This window comes from Pholis gunnellus (genome assembly GCF_910591455.1).
Source record: "Pholis gunnellus genome assembly, chromosome: 4".
Taxonomy (NCBI): domain Eukaryota; kingdom Metazoa; phylum Chordata; class Actinopteri; order Perciformes; family Pholidae; genus Pholis; species Pholis gunnellus.
In genome coordinates, this window is record NC_136530.1 from 26445928 (window position 1) to 26463932 (window position 18005).

Here is an 18005-nt window from a genome sequence, read left to right on the forward strand (position 1 = left end):
CTTCTGATTGGCTAGTACTTGTTACCCTGCGTTCTTCTTCTTCTTTTTCTATTTACTTAATGGCGGGTGGCAACTGTCGTTAAAGTCGCATTACCGCCATCTACTATACTCGAGCGTGCCAGAGTTCCCTTTTCCATTTCTTAGAACTAGGAGCAAACAAACAAACGAAATGAAAAAACAAAAAAATACTTCTATTCAATAACCCAGTTTCTTACAAAAATTCAAACAAGGCTTTATATTTTCCTTTCGAAATTATAAATACATTCACCCCACATTTCTTTAATTCATTCTTCAGCTTTTTTGTTTTGTTCTTCTGGCAGTGATAACATGTTCAACCGTTTCTTCATTCACACAGATCTGATGAATGTTTCCCCAATTTCAATTGTGTTTTATTTAGCCCTGTCCCCTAACCTCAGTCTTGATATGATTGTTTGCTCTCTGCAGTTTTTTCCAATTGTTTCCTTTTTTGCTTCATTTCATATAGATGACACCCTTTATTTCATTCACCCCAATGGTTTTGCCAAGCAGACATAATATTGCTCCATATTACTGCTTTAGCTTCGGCTTTACTGAAAGCTAAATCCATGATTGTATCCTGTTTCAGAGCTTGCTTAGCTAGGGAATGAGCCATTGCATTCCCATCAATGCCGCTATGAGCTGGGATCTACATTAACCTGATTGCTGTCTCTACATGATGTAGTCTGACCAGTGGTGGGCCATCAGGGCCGCAAAGTTCACAGAAAGTTCACAGAATCACAAAGTTATTTTGTAATTTAATAACTTTTCATAAACATGTATTATAATTATTTTTCTCATTAGCTTATTTTCTCATTGCACAGCTACTGTCTTCCTCTGTTGCTCTGCTTCCAGCCTGCAGCGCTGGTTTTAAGTAGAGCTTTTATCCAATCAGATTTCACCTTTATTTCTCTAGGTAAGAAGAGAGGCCTGAGGCCTGCTAGGAAGCCTTTGCAGTTTAAATAAATGGGGACGAAATTGTTGATTGTCATAGTCTTCAACCAATCAGATTTTTAGTTTGACATGTTGGGCGTATTCTTTGACATGTCAGAGCTGTCTAGGTGGCCTACAAGTACGTCAGCATTAACATGCAGTGTGATTGGTCAGTGAGCTAGCAACACTGTTGTGAAGCTGAAGCTAGCTAGCAGAACTTAGTGGAAAGATATGTAAGAAGTTATGACATTGACATGACATTTTTAGCATTTTGGTTGGTGTAGCTTTTTTTTTCTAATACTCAATGGCTGAAGGAGGAGGAGAAACGGATTTGGGAGTTACTGGCAACGCCTTTCTGGAGAAGGACATTTCCAGAATCATCATAAGAAAGGGTCGGCCAACCCCACAGCTAGCAGCCCTAACCCAGCCAGGAAAGAGATTTGTACGAACGGTATTCCTGGCTAACAGCATCAGAGAAACGTTGTACATTTTATGGCTAATGTGACGCACACAAAATGTATGGTCACATTTTTGTTTATTTAATAGAACTAATTTCTGTGATTTGCTAATCATAATAAAACTTCTTTAGAAGTGTATTACTATCTATGCCCAGTAGGTGTCAGTGCAGCACCTCAGCAGTTCTTATACAGGATAATTGGGCTAAAGCAGAAGATAGTTTACATCAAGACAATCTAACTCTGTGGTTAAGTATGATGCTTCCACAGTACAGTGTGTGTTCCTTAACACCATCTACCAAGGTCTGGGTGAGAAACATGAGGTTGTGAGGCGAGATCTAAAACCTCTTCTGTCTGACTCCACCGTGTCTGATGAATCCCTACTGAGGCAAGTAATCAGAACTACCAATGAAGAAAGTCAAAGGAAGCGCAGACTGGGTCGCAGCTCCATCCGCAAAGTGACTCAGGCTCACAGTACTCATGCTGAACCAGAAAAGACAAACAAAGGTGATAAGAGTACTGAAACTGAAAATAAAGACAAGACAATTCAGAGACTAACGGCTCAGGTCGATGCCTTAAACCAGACCATAGATTAATTGAAACAACTTAGAACACAAACTCAGGCACCTGAACAGCCATACTCACCTGTGTAAGGGTACAGCCAATGCCCGTCTGGGGAATGCAGCCATGCCCCATGTCACAACAGGAGCACTATCCAACATTTTACCAGGCATCTTACCAAATACCTCATCAGGCACTGACATACCAGGCCATGCCTTACATCACCTATGCAGACACTAGAGCAGAGGTCTTCAACAGGGGGTCTGTGACACCTAGGGTTTTTAAAAAATATATATATATATATATTTTAACATGAATCTTTCCATTATTTTAATAGTTTAGTATTGTATGCAAGATAACAGGTATGTGTATGCATGGCAGTGGCACTAATAGGCCATCACTCATTTTCATTTCCACATTTATGTTTAAAATAAAAACGTCTTTGAATAGCCTGTTGGCATGATTATCATGCAATTGACAGACAATGTTGATATTGGTATTGGTATCAGTTGACACGGTATGTTTCTAAATGTCAGTGGCACGGCCCCCCTACTCACTGTACCTTCACATGTTTAAAATAAAAACATGAATATATGAACCTGTGTATTATTTGAATAGCTTAGTATTGAATGCACAATAAAGAGGTATGTTTATACATGGCACTAGGCCTAGTTCAGTATAAAACACAATTTTATACGATATATATAGTCGGGGGTCCCTGCTCCATCTCTCTATCAGTTTGTGGGTCCTTGGCCTGAAAAACGTTGAAGACCCCTGCACTAGAGTATGTGAAATTGGTTGAATGAACTCAACGGTTCTGTGGTAGTGTTTGAATAAGTTTTCTTTTGCGATGTCAGGAGCCATTTATATTTTGTTCGGGAGCGTGTGACGCACACAAAATCTATTAGATTAGATTAGATTAGAAAAACTTTATTAATCCCCAGTGGAGAAACTCATTTGCCACCCAAAAACTCAGACAGACGACACAGTCCACAGTACACAACAGACAAAGACACATTAAAAAGAATAAATAGCAGCCATATAAAACATGATTGACATCAGAAAGATAGAAACCTCTAAAGGTGTTCATTAAAAAATCGAACAGCTGCTGGAATGAAAGACCTTCTCAGTCGTTCAGTAGAACACTGAGGCATCCTGAGTCTCTCACTAAATGAGCTTCGGAGTCCATTGAAGACACTGTTTAGTGGATGGCCTTCAAACAAGACAATTGTTTTTAACTTGGCCCTTGTTCGCTTTTCAACAGTGATTTCTAGTGAGTCTGGGGTAAGGCCAATCACTGAGCCAGCCTTTCTGATCATCTTATTGATCCTGTTTTTATCATCCGCAGTGATATCCCCCCCCCCCCCCCAGCAGAGCACAGCATAAAAAAGAACACTAGCCAAGATCCCCTGATAGAAAACATGAAGAAGCTTCCTGCTGATGTCAAATGATCTGAGCTTCCTCAGGAAGAAGAGTCTTAAAAACAGCATCAGTATTCTTTTTCCAGATTAATTTACTGTCCAGATAGACCCTGAGATATTTATACGACTGGACAATTTCTATCTGCTGACCTGCAATTGTCACTGGGGAGTCCTCCTCCTTCTTCCTTCTGAAATCAATAACCAACTCTTTGGTCTTTCCAACTTTTAGTTTTAAAAAGTGTTCATCACACCAGCTGACAAAAGATTCAACCTCCCATTTGTAGGCCAGGTCATTGCCTCGGGTAAGTAGCCCAACCAGGGCAGTGTCATCTGAGAACTTCTGGACGTTACAGGAACACATTGCTCTGCCTATAGTCAGCTGTATAAAGTGAGAATAAAAAGGGGGATAAAACTGTTCCCTGTGGTGCTCCAGTTTTAGTTAAGATAGTGTCAGGCAGTTTTTTATCAAGCCTGACAAACTGTGGTCAAGACAGAAGGTAATCCAAAACCCAAGCAACAGTTGTATTGTGCAGTTTGAAGGTCATATGTTTTTTAGCTAAATGGTACGATTGTATTGTATTAAAAGCACTGGAAAAGTCAAAGAACATGATCCTAAAAGAGCTGGCAGTTGTTGCAAGATGACTATAAATACTGTGGAGCATAAAAAGTAGTGCATCATCTACCCCTACACCCTTCCTGTATGCAAACTGCAAAGGATCTTGATAGACTGAAACCTGTCTACTCAGGTGACACAGGACAACCCTTTCAAAACATTTCATTATGTGTGACGTCAGGGCTATAGCTCTGAGGTTAATAAGACTATGACTCCTCACACTGTTTTTCTTTGGGATTGGGACTAAGCAAGATGTTTTCCACATTACTGGAATTTTTGATGAAGACAGAGACAAGGAGCACAGCTGGTCAGCACAGACCTTAAGGGTGCGTGGATGGACACCGTCAAGGTCTGCTGCCTTGTTAACCTTAAGGCGCTTTAGCTGCTGTCAAACCTCCTCAACATTTATTACAATAGCTGGGCTACAGTCCTCAGGACTACTCAGTGCAAGAGAAGAGAGAATGCTCTCGTGAGATGCAGAGAAATCAAATTCATCAAACCTTGCGAAGAACTGATTTGCTTCATTTACATTGATCCCAGCACCAGGGACCCTGGGAGAACTGGTCCCATAGCCAGTAATAGATTTCATGCCGTTCCAAAGGCCCCTTGTGTGACTATTGGACATCTGCCCTTCAACCCTTTCCTTATATTTACGCTTACCCTGTTTGATTACTGCTTTTAATTCCTTTTGGGCAGTTTTAAGCAGATCTTTGTCGCCGCTGAGAAAAGCCGTTTTCTTCCTATTAATAGCAGCTTTGGTCTCCCTTGTCACCCAAGGTTTGTTATTAGGAAAAGTTTTTATTTGTTTACAGGGAATGATAGACTCAACACAGTAGTTAATATAACTGGTGACTTTGTCAGAGATGCTGTCCAGATCGTCATCATCCAGAAACACAGTCCAGTCAGTGGACTCAAAACACCCTCTTAACGTTTCACATGCATCCTCCGTCCACACACGAACAGTCTTGGACGTAACTGGCAGCTTCCGGATTAAAGGAGAGTAACTGGGTGTCAATAATATCAAATTATGATCTGATTGTCCAAGAGGGGGGAGCATCTTTGAAATAAAATTGTCCTTAATGTTCACATAAAACAAATCGATAGTTTTATCACCCCTCGTAGGGCATGACACCATTTGTTTAAAAGAGGGTAGGGTGGCAGAGAGAGAGCAGTGATTAAAAATCCCCATTTATAATAACCAGCGAGTCTGGAGAGGAGCGTTGCAGGTCATGGGTGACTCTGGATATGGTCTCTGTGGCCAACTTCCCATTACCCGATGGAGGAATAAAGACAACTTGTCACGAATTCCCCTTCATATTAGTTTGTTTTCATCCTGTCTGCTTGTTTTATTAACTCTCCTGTCATTTCAGATCCTACCATTCACCTCTGATTCCCCTCACCTGGTCCTCCACACCCATCTCACCTGCAGCCCATTCCCTCATTAGCCCTCACTATTTAGGTCCCCTCACTTGCACTTGTTCCCTACCAGATTGTCTTGTGTGTTATTGCCAAGTTCTCCAGCGTATCTTATATTGTTCTTGATCTGCCTGTTACGACCCTGTCTACCTGTTTTCGACCTTGGATTTTTGCCTGCCCCTTCTTGGATTTGTTCGCCTGTTTGACTGACCTCATGGTTTTGACCCTGCCTGAACACAAGTAAAGAACTTGTATTTTTGTCTCCGAGTTGTGCTTTTGGGTTGAAGTTGAACGTTCACATGGGAGAACTCCCTGGGCAAATAGTAACCGCGAGCAGCTCAATGTTCTGGTCACAAATGCTCTCTTTCACCGTGACATGACCAGGATGACACCACCGGGCATTTAAAAGACATAAAAAAACATAAAACACGAGTACTAAAAACACAGACGCGCAGGTAGCAGAGTCGCACAGGTGACAGAGTTGCCAGCAAAGGGGGCGGCACCTCAAGAAGGTATGGTCACATTTTAGTTTATTATATGATTTGCTAATCATAATAAAACTTCTTTAGAAGTGTATTACTATCTATGCCCAGTAGGTGGCAGTGCAGCGCTGTAGTTTAGCCTCGCGGTCCAGACTTACACTAGTGCAGCATCTCCTCATAGCTTGAGAAGACGTTGAAAGAAGAAGCCACACCTTTGCCTGTCTCAATAATTTCCTCAATATGACATATGAATTGGTGACCAATGTTTATTGAACATTTTTATAGATTACTTTGTGTTTCATGTGGTTAAGTAGCTACGTTGTTTTAAGACTGACTGTCGAGTGCTAGCTAAACTGATAGTAGCCTCGCATTACATTCCCTTGTTTCTTTCTGGCTCCTACACATTGTACTTTTTGTTTATGATGAAGCGAATCAACTCTTTTTGTCCTGGTAGGTCGTTTCATGCTAAATGTGTTAATTTATGTGACTGAAGGATGTGTATGGGTGTTGTGCATGTTAGTTAGCATTCGTTAGCGGTTCACTATGCTGTTGGAGCAGCGCCGCCATTTTAAACAGTGTCTTCCTCACATACGCCACTAGCTGTGAGCACAAAAGTGCAGTTAGGAAGGGTTTTATCCCAAGCAACAACTGTGTTGATTAAACATAGTAATGTAACTTGTTGATGTAATGATAGTAGTGTAAACTTTGATTATCTTGTTTAAGAGAATTGAATGTATTTTTCTTGTACTCTGTCATGTAAAACTGAAGGAACATATACAGGAGATTGTTTTCACTTGGAAAAGTGTGAAATAAATATAGCTTGAGAAGATGTTAAATGTAGCCACACATTTGCCTGTCTCAATCATTTCCTGTGTTCTCTGGCATAAATCTGTAATCAGGTTCTTTCAAGCTGGGACCTGTAACACTAAGAATGCGTTTTATTTGCTACTGAGCGTCTATGGATGTATTGTATTCAATGTATTGGTTATTTTATATGTCCTTTAGCAAGACCTAGTGGCGATTGTGAATAACTGCACTGAACAGGAAGTCAGCGAAGAGTAAATAGTCAAGAGTAACAGGAAGTGATGTTCAAGAAGCGCTGTGTGCCCATGGACTCATTGAGTGAGCATCTCAGCGTTCAATCTGTATAATCCTGTGCCTTGAAGTCCACAAAATCGGCTTCATCCGTAAGTGTGCTACTATTTACAGTTATATTAACATGTTTATATTCATATTTCTTTGGTTCGATTAAAGTATTGTTGATGATGTTTACTGTCAACTACACATGATGTACTAGATATTATTAAGTACTTACAAAGGCTCTTACTTTTTGTACTGTTGTGCTCTTTTTCAGTTTTACAAAAATATTACATATTTTCCACCCTTAAACTGGATTTTTGAGGAAGTTCATAGAGGAAGGTAACACTTGTCCTCTACATATTTATTGCATCTCTTATCTCTATTTGCACCTACTTGTTTGCGTGCTGCGATTGCTAAGAATGAACAAAAAAGGAAGAGATGGCAGTTCTGATGCAAAATCTGCTTACAATTTGGGGTACAGATATAATTCTATGCATGGTGTATATGATATTTTGGCATGTTTTAGTGGCTCAAATTTCAAGTTTCAATTAAATGCATTTGAGGTGTCGCATGCGTAACATTTTCTCTTCCATTGCATCACCGGAGGTGCTCCGTGACCTGGGAGCTGCTGACAAGAAACTGCTCTCACCTGCTTCTTCAAATTGAAGCTCCCCAGCCACTACCAGACCTATAAGATGTTTCATAAGGACATGATGATGGCCATCAGTTCCATCAGTTCTGGTTTTGGGTTTGCGTAGATGAAAATATCAAGGTGTTGCACTTGAATTCCTGTTCACATATGACCACATATGCCCTATTTAGTTTCTGGAGTTCTTTAAATATGAGTATTTTATTCAAGTGTTCAATACCACTACCAATACTGTTAAACCATAACAATGACCAGTCCCTTGAACCACAGTTAAGCAGTACATTGTTGTTGTTTTTTAGGGTTTTTTTATGTACAAATTGTATGCAAGAAAGGCATGAGTAAAAACAATGCAAACTTCAAATTAAATGCTCTTAGTCATTACTTCACACATGTTAAACATTTTTGGGAAGTTCAGGAGTAATGTGAGCACATCATGCTATATCTTCACCATGAAAAATAAAAAAAAGGAAATATAAACTTGAACATAGTAAGCGTTAAGTAAACAAATAATTTCAAGTTTAATTACTTACTGAAAATTCGACTGGAGTTGTATGACACGTCAAGCATGTAATAATTACCTTGCCTCAATTAAGTTCTCAACATACTGGACAGTGTTGAGATATAAGTCAACTCCGAAACTGTCAGACTCTTGCAATGGTTCAATGTGGTCTTGCAGCTGCATCATTTCAGGATCTGAGAGGCCTGTCCAGTGTAGGAACATTGACCCCAGGATGAGGCTCATTTGAGTATCCACTCTCCTCCCATTGAATCTCTGGTATACCCTGACAAAGACAGATACGTGTACAGTGGGGGAAAAAAGTATTTAGTCAGCCACCAATTGTGCAAGTTCTCCCACTTAAAAAGATGAGAGAGGCCTGTAATTTTCATCATAGGTACACTTCAACTATGAGAGACAAAATGAGAAAAAAAAATCCAGAAAATCACTGTCTGATTTTTAAAGAATTTATTTGCAAATTATGGTGGAAAATAAGTATTTGGTCACCCATATACAAACAAGATTTCTGGCTTTCACAGACCTGTAACTTCTTCTTTAAGAGGCTCCTCTGTCCTCCACTCGTTACCTGTATTAATGGCACCTGTTTGAACTCGTTATCAGTATAAAAGACACCTGTCCACAACCTCAAACAGTCACACTCCAAACTCCACTATGGCCAAGACCAAAGAGCTGTCAAAGGACACCAGAAACAAAATTGTAGACCTGCACCAGGCTGTGAAGACTGAATCTGCAATAGGTAAGCAGCTTGGTGTGAAGAAATCAACTGTGGGAGCAATTATTAGAAAATGGAAGACATACAAGACCACTGATAATGTCCCTCGATCTGGGGCTCCATGCAAGATCTCACCCCGTGGGGTCAAAATGATCACAAGAATGGAGAGCAAAAATCCCAGAACCACACGGGGGGACCTAGTGAATGACCTGCAGAGAGCTGGGACCAAAGTAACAAAGGCTACCATCAGTAACACACTACGCCGCCAGGGACTCAAATCCTGCAGTGCCAGACGTGTCCCCCTGCTCAAGCCAGTACATGTCCAGGCCCGTCTGAAGTTAGCTAGAGAGCATTTGGATGATCCAGAAGAGGATTGGGAGAATGTCAGATGAAACCAAAATAGAACGTTTTGGTAGAAACTCAACTAGTGTGTTTGGAGGAGAAAGAATGCGGAGTTGCATCCAAAGAACACCATACCTACTGTGAAGCATGGGGGTGGAAACATCATGCTTTGGGGCTGTTTTTCTGCAAAGGGACCAGGACAACTGATCCGTGTAAAGGAAAGAATGAATGGGGCCATGTATCGTGAGGTTTTGAGTGAAAACCTCCTTCCATCAGCAAGGGCGTTGAAGATGAAACGTGGCTGGGTCTTTCAGCATGACAATGATCCCAAACACACCGTCCGGGCAACGAAGGAGTGGCTTCGTAAGAAGCATTTCAAGGTCCTGGAGTGGCCTACACAGTCTCCAGATCTCAACCCCATAGAAAATCTTTGGAGGGAGTTGAAAGTCCGTGTTGCCCAGCGACAGCCCTAAAACATCACTGCTCTAGAGGAGATCTGCATGGAGGAATGGGCCAAAATACCAGCAACAGTGTGTGAAAACCTTGTGAAGACTTACAGAAAACGTTTGACCTCCGTCATTGCCGACAAAGGGTATATAACAAAGTATTGAGATGAACTTTTGTTATTGACCAAATACTTATTTTCCACCATAATTTGCAAATAAATTCTTTAAAAATCAGACGATGTGATTTTCTGAATTTTTTTTTTTCCTCATTTTGTCTCTCATAGTTGAGGTATACCTATGATGAAAATTACAGGCCTCATCTTTTTAAGTGAGAGAACTTGCACAATTGGTGGCTGACAAAAAATGTTTTCCCCCACTGTATACGAATTGTATTTAATTACCTTTTAATATGCACACACAAATTTAAAGAAGCACTGTTCCCTTACCATTGCTTATTACAAAATAGGTCTTAGTTTGGGATGAAAGAAAATGGAATATAATTAACCATGATTGAGGTAAAATATGAAGGTAATCATGGAATATAATGGAAAAGACGAAGCTATACTAGGATTCTCTCCATGTCGCTCGAGGTGCAAAAAAAACATTATTCCAAAGTACTGTGCAGTTGTGTTGGACACAATTATTGCTTGCTCAAAGCCAAGGCTTTTAGAATCCAAGAAGGGGAGTTATTTCATGATTGTGATGAGACATTAAAAAAATGACTTCAGGAGCAGGAGCCGCAACAGGATTCAGGGCCTGGCCCACCTGCCACAACTGGTTTGGTGTCAGGTTTTGCTCTGTCCCGATGGAATGGTTGTCCCACGCCTCACTGAAGACATCCAGGCTTGCCTGTATTCGTGGCAGAAACACGTAGTGGCAGCAGAATATGTGCAGGATGTTGCTGATGTCAAGCAGGTGTTGGTCCTCAAGAGTGCAGGGTGTTATAATACACACCTGTTACACTCATGAACACATCACGCCACAGGCGTTCAATTCTGTATTTGAGGGTTTTAGGTCCTGAACCTCAGAACTGTGGAAAGCCGCATGTTGAAAAGCAGCCCACAGAGGAGAAGAAGCCCCCCCTCCCCCTTTGCTCCCATTCTTAACAGGGCAGGAATCAGCAGGTCCAGATCAAAATCATAAGATATTTAATAACTACAGAAGCCGAACATTTGCAAGCTGAATTACTCCATTATTAACAAAACAAACATAATATTCCATGAAATATGAGACCCCGTTCAGGCCACCCAGCAAACTAGTGTGTTCACTGAATGGCCCCAAGTGCAAATTCACAGTGCCAAAAATCTTCAGAAAGTGCACAAACAGGTTGCTCACTGTTTTTGAATAAAGGGTTGGAAATTAATGCTTTTTTGTTTCATGTTTTTTTATCCGATTCATCGATTAATCGAAAAAATAATCGACAGATTAATCGATTATTAGAATAATCGTTAGTTAGTTGCAGCCCTAGCCCCAAGGAAGGGGCCCCTAGCCCCAAGGAAGTCTGACTCTCTCCGTCGATCCACCCCCAAAGTTACATTCTTGAGCCTATCGATCATCTTCCACGATTGAGTCATCCAATAAGCCCCTCCTGGGCCATGCCTTTTGTTCTGTTCTTCACACCTAGGCCAGCCAGTTTCGTTCCAAACCCCCATAGCAGACACTACCTTACATTCTTGGGGCCAGTTTCTTTGTTTGGTTTGCCAAACCCCCGCTTCCAGTACACTCCTCACCCCCTCCTCTTATAGCATGAAATTACCTCTGATGATGAAATGACTTCTTGGTTTAAACTCTTCGCTTTAAAACTTAAGATTCTTCACAAGGGGAAAAAAGAACATTTTCACAACTTGTACAAGAGATCGCTTAACATCAATAATTACAAAAAAATGTCTAGAATATATATATAGGACCTATGGTGACCTTCAAAAATACACTGACTTCATTATGCATTCTCTTAATGGAATAATTAATTATCTTTATTCTGCTTACATGACCCTACTACTTTTACTTATAGTTATTCTCATAAAGCACAACCTGGTGATTACTTTTACTTTACTGAAGCCGGCTTCTGGTGAACACAGACTTAAGACTTACAAAGGTGAGCTGCTGCTGTTGCTCTGTCTGCCACTCAGCGTCAGTGTGTTGACTGACCGGCAGCTTGCTGCTGCAGTATAAGTTAACGTTACCGTGTCATGGCTGCCTTTCTGTTTACATTATGAGCGATGGTAACATTAACCCCTTGCTGAGAACATCTTCAACACCATTACTAACGTGATTTCACAGTTAGCTTTGTCTAATTCTACCATACTGAAAATATTTGAAAACACACTTGCAACCAGTCAGGAATATACAGTTGGCAATCATGACCAGTCTACAACTCAACAAATAGTCCATTAACATTTGCATGCATGTTAGTGAAGTCCACAAGCTACAAAAACAGTCTAAAAGCTACTAAAATTGCTTTTACCTAGCAAATCATTTGAGAGCAATATCATGTTAGCTTAATGTTAACATAAATACTACACAACTAAGCTAGCTGTTGTAACGTTAGCTAAAGTAGCAACTAAGCTAACGTTAGTTGTAACGTTAGCTAAAGTACACAATTGATAGTGTCAGCTAAATGATTTTTTCTATCAAACACTGTTTTAGAACAAATATAACACACATATGTATAAATTGCTTACTTACCGAAAACTGAGACCTGTGGACAGAAGGCAATGCCGGAGCTTCCAACGGAAATCCCCCAGAGTGAAAATAATCCCCGCCTTCAGAATTTGAATTTCTAGCACTTCTGCCCATGCGCAGACAGGAAAGCGTGTGGAAATGAAATTGTACAAGCACATAAGTATAAGCATGAATAAAATATACTAAAACGGCAAGATATCAAAATATATATTTTTAAAATGTGCTTTCGGCGCATTTTCACAGTAATACATTTTAACACATTCCAAAAGAATAGTACAATTAATATATTGAAATAATAGCATGAATATGTTTACCTACTAATTACACTCAAATATTACTTAAAATATAAAAATAATTCTGTATATTTCAAATCTGTATTTATAAAATGTGCTTTAAATACATTGTTTCAATGGCAATTTAGAGCATACATTTTGAAATGTTTGAAAACAAAGAAATACATTTTAAGTAATTGCACAGAACTTTAAAATATACAGATTACAGTTTTATGTTTTCAATAAAAAGAAGAAAAAAAAGAAAGAAAAAAAGAGAAGACAAAATGTCAAAAATTCAAATCCCCAAAAGACCTTCAAAAGTGTCCAAGACCTGAAGGCCTGCAGCCCAAAAAAAAACCAAGAGGCATATAGCCCTGATTCTTTGTTCTGTCCTCCTTACTCTGCACTTCTTTAACCTCCTGGTCCATATATGGTAGACAACTAATTATTCTCAATTCATTGGATAAAGCAGTTTACGTAGTCTTATCTATTCTGACAGACTTGTTCTTTAAGTTAACACTTTCTTGCTAGCTCCCCTATGAAGGTTTCTGTCTGGCTTTTATTGAACAGGATGTTCTGCTAACAATTACTATAGTTGCAGTTTCTGCACTTACAAGCTGTTTACTATGCTGACTCTGACAATTGTCAGAGTAAGTTAAACCCAAAATGAATTAATTTACTTATCTTTTCCATTCAGTCAACATAGAAGCACATATGATTACATAACGATAAATGATAGAAAAACACATGAAGGCTATCATCATTAAATTGACACTAAATATATGACATTACATGTAAAGAATATATCTGAGATCAAAACACTGATAGCTCAATATAAAGAAAGAAATCGTAACTCATCAAAGAGAATGAAACTTAAATGAGGATAAAACATATGAATAAAAAGTAAATTACACTTTAAGATAGCACTTCCTATATGGCTATAGATTTCATATTTGTCAGTTAGGCGTGAAACCCCAAATATGCCTAAAAGTACCCAATGTATACGTGTCAGCCAGATGCCCAAACCACAGAACGTTGCTGTTGCTCTTTTTAGGGTCTCGCAGAGGTGTTAGGTAGCATCAAAGTTAATCTGCAGTACCACAGTTTTACTCTGTTTCAAGTATTAGTTTAATCTTCTATTTAATAGGGCAACTAATCAATTGGTGAATCTATTATTTAACTCGAAGAATAGAGAGATCTGTTTTGGGTGTGGTGTGTCTCGGACATTTTTGGTGGATACCTCAACAATAGTCTTTATGACGTGTGACAGTTTGTAGAAGAAAATGAAATCTACTCAAACTGAGGATGGATTTAGTCCTCTCTCCGACCACAGAAACTTAACTGATGAAATACAGGAATGTAATCACAATTCAATGCCACTACTAATTCTGAAGGTTTCTGCGTTTAGGGGAGTATTTGACTTGTGCTTGGCATGTTTTTTCTCTCATATTACAGTCGCAGTTTTCAACAGCCCTCCTCCCACAGCAGTCTTCTGCAGACCAGTGTTATTGGATGGGAACTTAATTTTACAAGACAGTGTCATGCTGGTGTCTCCAACATGCTAAAGAGCAGGTAGTCTGTTGCATTGGTTCCCAACTCGATTCAGCCTGACAGTCTGCATCCCCCTACAGCTCCAGAGATCAATCTGAGGGGTCACGAGACAGGTAACATGGTAGCATAGAAGAAAAGACCAATTCATCTGGTTTTTACTCTTGTTTTGTGAGATTAGGAAAACAAATTGAAAATGTTCGAGAGTCAAACTTTCTGTAACTCAATGGCAATAAAACTGAAGTCATTTTATTTGGACCACAGCATTTGATCAACATTATATCTTCTCATATTGGCCCTTTGACCTTTTCTGTTTAACCATTCAATTCAGGATTTAAGTGTGACAATTAAATCAATGAGGTAGGTCAATTAGGCTTAATGTTCAATAAGAATAAACCAAACATCTTTATTTTTTCAATTGTCATTATTTATTGCCTCGTGATCAGCACATGCTCACTCTTCTATGTAGGTATGTTTAGTTCTTTAATGACACAAACATAACATGTAAATACATGATGTATACAACTAGGTTGCAAATTAACCACACATCAAATATCAGATGAAATAATCAGCGTTAAATTAATCTGTATCAATAACCTAGATAATTAACAAAGGCACAGGTAAATAGGACTAAATCTATGGTTTAAATACACATATACTGCCATCTAGCGGTAGAAAGGTGAACACTTACTTTGCATGTCCTTACAGGCTACACTCTGCGCTCACTAAATCCAACAGCACAATACAGTGGAAAAATAAATATCAATGCCAACAGCAACATTTCTGTGAACACAAAAATAACTTTGATTAAGCTACATTACGAACACAATGCATTGATTAATCGAAAAGTTGATTCTTGCTGAGTACATGGATACATTAATATTAAACAGGATGTAGTCAACTACTGATGCTAACACACTCCCATCGGCCCAGGTTAATGTATTAATTTATTGCATAAGGTTATTCTATTGCCTTCATTTTTATTTTGAAATATTCTTCTTTCCGAGTTACCTATTGTGCTTTGCGTCTCGTTTTAAAGGAAAAAACAAAAAAGAAATTTGGCTCGTTATTTGACTTTGGGTCTGTGGTTTTTCCATTTTTGAATTCAGACACCAAAAACGGAAATACGACGGCCCATTTCCGTTTTCGGTTTGAAGCGAAAAACGAGAAAACCATGGTATTTTCTATTTTTTCGAGTGAATGGTAAAACAGTCAACAACAACATCAAAATGTACACGGACCGTGTGGATGGTCGAAAATGGATACGTTTAGAAACGATGACGCCCACACCCGCGTTCGCTACTTGATTGGTTCTTAGCAGTCATGACGTGCCCTTCCCTGATTCGTCACACTCCTATCACCTGACCCTTACCCGAAAGCTCACAAATAACAACAGCCTTGATTACCGATCGACTACCAGGTTAATTCAACATGGACAACTGATTACGGGCGATGCTGACCTTGTTGTCTTTACTAGCAGCTGTTGTCCAGTTAAAGTCTGCATTATTACGGAGGAAGCGGCTGTTATTGGAGCGATTAGTGAGCGGCGTGACCAGCGGCGTTATCAGACCTACGGAGCAGACGTCTGAAGTCACGGTTAGCAGCTTTAGGGAGGGTGATGGACACAAAATGGAGGACTTTCCTTTTCTTATTAATGCTTATTTTGTTCTGCACAACTATTGTGAAGTCCGCAGATAAAATGTAAAAGGAACAAAAACAGCAAATGCTATTCAGTAGGACAGATAGTTTAGCCACCAGCAGAGCTACGAGTGAGAACAGACAAATCTACCAGTAGTTTGACCTCTGGATTTTTTGGATAGCACCACATTTAAAGGTGCACGTTTCCAGGAAACCCACACACTGGACAGTAAAGTCTTCTTTAAAGAGACAGACACTCATGCTTTGCTCTACAAAACGAGCTACCACCCAAAACACGCTTATGCTGGCTTAGTTAAGTCAAAACTGTTGAGGTTTCACAAAAGCCACAAAGGTGCTATTCTTTGATTTGGCCAGCAGATGGTAATCTAGGTCTTTTCTTAGAAAGTGTCTCAAGACATAAACGATAACAAGCCTACAGTGGTGTCCTCTAATCTTCTATTTGTTACCACATATTCTCCATCAACAGTCCAGCTTGTCAGAGTGATTAGAAACAACTCCAGGACCACAGCTGCTGTTGAAGTAAGCTTCCCTCCCCTCAATCATATAAAAAGGCCCAGCAGAGGATGCACTTCCTACATCAGTTTAGGAAGATTCACCTGCCTCAGGGGCTGCTGACACAATTCTACATCGCAATAATCCAGTCTGTTCTCTGAACACATTACTGTCTGGTTTAGAACAGCCACCTGTCGTGGAAAATTATCTTTTTAACCTCCCGGTGAGAAATAATCGAGATGAGAAAACTATAAAAAAAATATAAAAACATATTTATTTAAAAGACACTAATGATAATTCAGCTGAATGGATAGAGCTCTTTCCCCACAGATGGTTCGGAGGTCTAACAACAAGGAATAGACAAAAACAGAGTATATGCACATTATCTCGTCTCCTCCCTTCGCAGATGTCGTCCTCCTCTATCTGCCGCTGCACAGACCAAGGCCGGTTCCCAGCCTTTTCGTGGGAACAGGGTTAGGTGGTGAAATATCTATGAGTTCATTTATCGTTAGGTTTTAAATGAGTCTGGTTGGCCTCATCTACATATATGCAGGTTTAAGCGATACAAGTTATATCTAAAAGAACGATATGATAAATTTCCACAACACCACCAAACAGGACAGGAACAGAGTGCATCTCCAGAACATCATTGGTACCATCTACCAAGCATCAGTGATATTGGTGAGAAGAGAAGCCTGTGAAATGCTAAAAGGATATTAAAAGACAAAACCCATCCCAGCCACACCCTGCTGCCGTCTGGAAAGAGATACAGAACAATCAGCTGTCGAACCACCACACTTCAAAGCAGCTTCTTTCCTCTGTGAGACTCCTTAATTCATTCTCCACCTTTTCATGTGTTTTTGTGTTTTGTTGTGTTGCAATATGGTACTGCAAACTGCATTTCGTTGTCCAATCTTTTTGTACAATGACAATAAGATAACCTTGTAAAAACGGACAGACTGCAGAGAAAATCATTGCTGCCTGCCCTCCACTCAGGACTTAAAACACCTTCAGAGTCAGGAGAGGGGCAGGAAACATCACTGCAGATCCTTCACACCCTGGACACAAAGTCTTTCAGCTTCTCCCCTCTTGGAGGCGCTATGGAACACTGAATGCAAAAACAATGCAGACACAATAACAGTTTCTTCCCACAGGGTTTGACTCTTATGAACACTTAACATCACACACTGAGGACAATCCTCTATAACCAATGCACTGTTTTTTTTGTTTACACCTTACATAATACTTGACTTCTATATCGACGTTGTGTTGCTTTTTTATTATTGGTAATTGTTTTATATATATATATATATATAAAAATATATTTATTTAATTAGGCCTATTTTTCACTACTTTTTTTGCACATTAGTCGCGTCTATTCTTTACCCTTATCTGTCCAGCTTTGTTTTCAATGTCCCTAGTATCTATCTCTGTGTAAGTAGTTTGAGAGAGTTTGAAAAACGGATACAAATTCATTGTATGTGGACGCATACTTGGCCAATAAAGCTGAATCGGATTGTGGTCACATAACCATCTTTAAATTGCATTGCGTGATTAGCAGCAAGATATAATATTTGGTTGCTAGCACAAATAGTCTCTGAGTAACTGAAATAAATGGAAGAAGTATTGCAACTCCAGTCATCCCTCCATTTGAAATGAGAAATAAGTGGTGCTTCACGCACGAGCCCTGTCACCGTGGCCCCGATCAGT